Source organism: Helianthus annuus, chromosome 1 (genome assembly GCF_002127325.2).
Source record: "Helianthus annuus cultivar XRQ/B chromosome 1, HanXRQr2.0-SUNRISE, whole genome shotgun sequence".
Taxonomy (NCBI): Eukaryota; Viridiplantae; Streptophyta; class Magnoliopsida; order Asterales; family Asteraceae; genus Helianthus; species Helianthus annuus.
The window spans coordinates 71,798,812-71,804,811 of NC_035433.2; positions in this window are offsets into that span (position 1 = coordinate 71,798,812).

A 6,000-nucleotide genomic window follows, 5' to 3' on the forward strand; every position below is an offset into this window, starting at 1 on the left:
TAATTCCAATAACGCTTTCAATTGCTTTTGAGTGAGATTTGGATTATCCTTGTTGTGCTTGCATAATGCTCTTCGAATCTCGTCTGTCATTGTTGTTTTTTTCACAACTTTAAGATGGGAAGCCATGTTGTGTGTATGATTTGTTTGTGTTAACCTATTTTGATCTTGTATTTATATAGAAAATATTTTTAATGTTCATAAAGTGATACATTGAACACAAGAAGCATAATAAGGTAGGAGATTGAAGGTTTCTTTCAAATTGGGCCGTTCATTTGATATACATGCATTGTATACAATAATTAAGTGGAAGCTTGAAATGTGTTTGTAAACTAAGTATTCTACTATAAATTAATAAAATATTAATTAATATATAAATTAATAATTATTAATTTATCGATTAATTAAACTCTTTTAATTAATAAATTTTAGTGGTCCCAAGTGTATTATTTTATAGAGTTTCTACTGTAGTAGCCTATAGTCCTACAATATGTAGAAACATGGTTGTATTTGTATTTAAACTTAATATGAAATATATCGTGTATATCATACTTAGGTGTGTTAATCATAATGGGTTGAACAATTCAATCCGAGCACAACCCATAATTTTTTTATGTCATGAACAATAACTCTAACCCGCATAAACTTAACCCGAAAACGACCCTTTAATCCATTTTATATAAACGTGTCGAAGTGGTTGGTGAGTGGTAATCAAGGTATAAACGTGTTAATTGAGTTGGTGGGTGGTTATGGGTCCTAAACGGGCTAGCAACAGACTTGTTTAATTAAATAGGTTAAACATGTTTTTTTAGAAACGACCCATTTCTAAAAGAGTTTAGTATATCAACCTAAAACATATTTGCTTTTGTGTCGTTTCAAAAATTATCAACCCTAATCATCCGTACTCTCATCTTGTTCGCATAGCTAATATTTTCAAAGTAAAATGATCATAAGTGTATGTTATTTGTATCCATTAGGGTTTGCTACATTTTTCTTTTATACGTGATTAATAATACAATTTTGTATTTTAATAACTATGAAATGTGTGTAAATTATCTCACAATTACCCTAAAATACAAGATACGTTAATGGAATAATGGGTGCCATGTCACTGCTAGAAAATGGCTATTTTTGATGCATTTTTCTGTTACAAATGTGTCACAAATTTTGATTTGCTACGGATTTATACAAAACCTTAATGTTTCGTGGTTAGTTTTTGCTAGAAACTCCATGTTCGTTTAAGTATATAAGCATATGTAAAGGTGTAAAATGATATAAGCAACACAAGTAGACATATGTAAGTATGTAAAATGATATGAACAATATTAATAAACATTCTAAATGATTTTATTGATCCAAACGTCAACGATTACAAGTTTTGAAAATGAAAGCATAAGATTACAATGAACGGGAAAAGTACGAATATTACAATGATGTATACCTCAAATACATATATGTAATTTAGGTTGCTTTATGTATAATTTTTAAAGTATGGTGGATTTAAATATTCTGTCCCAAATGCATAACAATCTTTTTTTAAAAATATTTTGTTATAAATGTGTCGCATTTTTTTTAAATTCCATTGCAAATGCGTCACAAATGCAACCTTTTGATGACTCCCCCTTCGCACCAAGCGGAGGCCTCCAGTTTGACTTGTTGACTTTCACATCCACACGCCACGGGGAGGAGTCGTGCTCTTCCCCGCGACGCACAGGGGAACACTTTTACAGCCTGCCACGCCCAGATGCGAATTTATGTTATCTCATCCACTTTTGAACCTCCAACCACTTTTAAGATTAAATTCGCCCTAACCCATTTTTCCCATTATAAATACAACCTATCCTACACTCCATTTTACTTTACACACCTCAAATCCACATCCAAACTCTCTCAAGTCTCTGCATCTTTGAAGAACTTCAAAAGTCAAAATTGAAAGGTTTGACTCCCAGAATTATATTTCTTCTTTCATTCTTGAATGCACTTACAATTAGAATGGATCCAAAGCTAGAAACCTTTTGTTTAAGCCATAAACATGAATGGTAAAGCCCCATTTCTGGATTTATAACATTAATGTATTGTTCTTGACCATTATGCCTTTCTAACGCTAACTTGACTTCCAAGCTTTTACCAAACTAAAACACCAAATCTAAGTGTTTTTGTGTTTCGGTTGGGTCTTGTATAAGTGCACTAACCTGCCCCAAACAACTTACATTCATGTCTTTATCTATTTCTTTATTTTTATGCATTGTTTGACCCGTTTGGGACAATATTGCCAATACCAAACCAAAACAAAACTCCAGACTAGCCCAATATTTCGATGTTTTGTGTTAAGGTAGCACTACGTGGTGGTCCATGATGCAAATCCCACCATCTACACACTTGCATGCACATTTCACAACCATATCTCCATTTTCCTATATTTTCCACCGAACCAAAATTTCACTAAGGTAGCGTTTGGTATGAAGGAATGGAAGGTGGAATGGAATGGATCATTCTGATGGAATGAAAATAAACATGTTTGGTTATCATGTGGTAATGGAATGGAGCATTCCAAGGGAATGTAACTCCTTCCTAATATAATAATTTCCATTCCTTGGTATGTAGGTGTTTTTTTTCCATTCCCTCAAGGAATGGAAAGAAATATGTTGTTGTTGTTGTTATTATTATTATTATTATTATTATTATTATTATTATTATACTTATACTTTTATTTGTATTATATTTATATTTATATTTATATTTATATTTATATTTATTAATATTCATACTAATATTAATATATATGAAAAATCTATTACTAATTTTTTATCATTAATATATTATTATTATTATTAAGTCAATTATATTTTTGTCGTTTTTAATACGGTTGTGTTTCGTTAATTCATCTTTTTTTGTTTATCAAATTGTACAAAGTAATAATTCATTCTATTCACATATGAGTAACCAAACATCACAAGGGAATGGAATGATCCATTTCATTCCGTTGTCCATTCCATTACCTCGTCCATTCCATTCTCTCATCTATTCCATTACCCCATACCAAACAGACCCTAACTAAATAGTTGGAGATTTTGTGTTATGATAAAACTCTTATGAGGATTAATCCTTATTTGTTCTCTGAATATTCTGAATTTTATAGTTCTTATATTGATTTTTGCTATTTTAAGGCATCATAACAACCTCAAAACCTAATTTTATTCAACTAAAATCATGATAAATATATTTGGACATAAAATAAATATTAAGATTACAAAAACTTTCTGTTTTAAAATTTATTATTTATTTTGAAAATTATTCATTTATATAGTATTTACCTATTATTATAAAAAGCTAGTTACAATGACGTAAAATAAATACTTAACACCTTATGCAACACGTGTCGTTTTCACCCTACCAACCTTTCATGTCGCCAATGCACCACTTGTGGAAGGTTTGGTCATCTTGCCCCTACTTGTCGTGGCATGGCAAGGCCTCAAGGCAACCTGATCCAAACTAGTACACAAAATCTGGTCACTCTTGTTAATGGCTGCCATGCTTTAATTGTGGCGACCCAAACAACATGCGCCCTTAGTGCCCTCGTTTTCTCAATGCTAATCAGGTAGCGAGAGGTCGAGCTTTTGTCCTCAATGCAACCGAAGCCCAAGCCAATAATGACTTGGTGAATGGTACGTTTCTGGTTAATAATCTTTTTGCTTCCATTCTTTTTTATACTAGTGCGGACAAAACTTTTGTGTCCCTTGCTTTTGAACCCATGAAGTTGCAGATGGGAAACCCATCTCCGTTGATTCTGTTATTCGCGATTGCACTCTCAATCTTAACGAGCATACTTTTCCTACCGACCTCATACCTATGCAGTTAGGTAGCTTTGACATCATAGTAGGCATGGATTGGCTTGCCCAACACCGTGCTGAAGTCGTTTGTTTCGAGAAGTATACACGTATCCCTCTTCCATCCGGCGATGTTTTGCAAATCTATGGCGAAAAGCCATCCAGTAGACTCAAGCTCTTGTCATGCACTCAATCTCAAAAGTACTTACGAAAGAGGTACATGGCCTTTTTATCCCACATAGTGGAGAAGAAGGACAAAGAGAAGAGTGTCAAAGACATCCCCATCATCCGTGATTTTCCTAAAGTTTTTCTAGAAGATCTGCCCGATCTTCCTCCTACTCATTCGGTCGAGTTCCGTATTGATCTTGTACCCAGTGCTACACCCGTTGCTAAAACCCCTTACCTTCCCGCTCCCTCTAAAATGCAAGAACTTTCCATCCAACTCCAAGAATTGGCCGACAAGGGATTCATTCGTGCTAGTTAATCCCCTTGGGGTGCTCCAGTCCTCTTTGTTAAAAAGAAGGACGGTTCTTTCCGAATGTGCATTAACTATCGTGAGCTCAACAAATTCACAATCAAGAATCGTTATCCTTTACTCCGTATCGATGACCTCTTTGATCAACTCCAAGGTGCAACTTGCTTCTCCAAGATTGACCTTCGTTCCGGTTACCATCAACTTCGAGTACACGAGGATGACATAGCGAAAACTGTTTTTCGCACTCGCTATGGATATTACGAATTCATGGTTATGCCCTTCGGATTAACCAATGCACCCGCTGTTTTCATGGATCTTATGAGCCGTGTGTGTAAACCATACCTCAACAAATTCGTCATTGTTTTCATTGACGACATCCTCATCTACTCGAAATCCATATCCAACCACGAACAACACCTTTGCTTGATTCTGGATCTATTAAGAAAAGAACAATTGTATGTCAAATTCTCTAAGTGTGAATTTTTGCGAAAAGAAGTTCAATTCTTAGGACACATTGTCTATGAGAAGGGAATCCATGTGGATCCAGCCAAAATTGTAGCCGTCCAAAATTGGATTGCTCCAAAGTCTAAAGTCTCCTACCAAGTTTGCTCGTTCCTCAGACTATCGATCTATTACCGTCGTTTCATTTCCAACTTTCAAAAATCGTCGTTCCTCTTATATCTTTGACTCAAAAGGGAAAACGCTACAGATATGCACAAAATACAACATATAAATCATATCAAATGAGGTATAAAAACAACCCCTTTTTTAGTACTAATGTTGGAAAAAGTGTGTTTCTTTGTTTACTTTTGATTTTCAGGATTAAAAGAGGTTAAACAGACAAAAGGAACAAATTAACGACGAAACCAACATAAATACGAAGAAAAGAAGTTGGCACACTATACCGACCCTCCAAGCTTCAGCCCAAAGACAAAAATAACAAGACCAGAAGCCAAGCACGGGGCCTTGCTAGCTGGGCATGGGCCGTGCCCCCATCTAAGATTCCCAGAGAATAAAGATAAACAGAAAACGACAAGGGACACGGGTCGTGCCTCCTAAGCACAGGTCATGGTTAACTCTCAGATTCGCAAATCTGGGTTCGTACAACAAGTACAGAGGACACAGGGCCGTGCCGTTGACACACGGGGCCATGTATGCAAAAGAACTGACACCAGCATTAAATGAAGACAGAGAAGGGAAGGACACGGGGCCGTGTGAAGCTACTCTTTTCAGCTATAAAAGGAGGTGCTTGGCTCATTTGCAAACCATCCCTTGGCTAGCCATCCCTTGGCAAACCACTTCTCTCACACCTACCACCACTCCACCACCACTCCACCACCACTCAAAATACTTGGGCTTGGGCCGGCCCTGGCTACAAATGAGTACATAATGCATTAAGGTTGTATAACATCCCCCCTCAAGCGGAACGATGGCGGGCGAAGACCTAGTCGATCACGAAAAAATTCAAACTGAGATCGATGAAGGCTTTTAGTAAAGATGTCCGCAACCTGAAGCTTGGTCGGAACAAACCGAGTATACAACTTTCCTGAGTAAACAAGCTCACGAACAAAGTGATAATCCAAGTCAACGTGTTTAGCACGTTTGTGAGAGACTGGATTTTGTGTCATAAATAAAGCACTTTCATTGTCACGTTGGGCGATCAGGAGGAAAGGGATGGAATTCACGAAGAAGGTGAGTTAT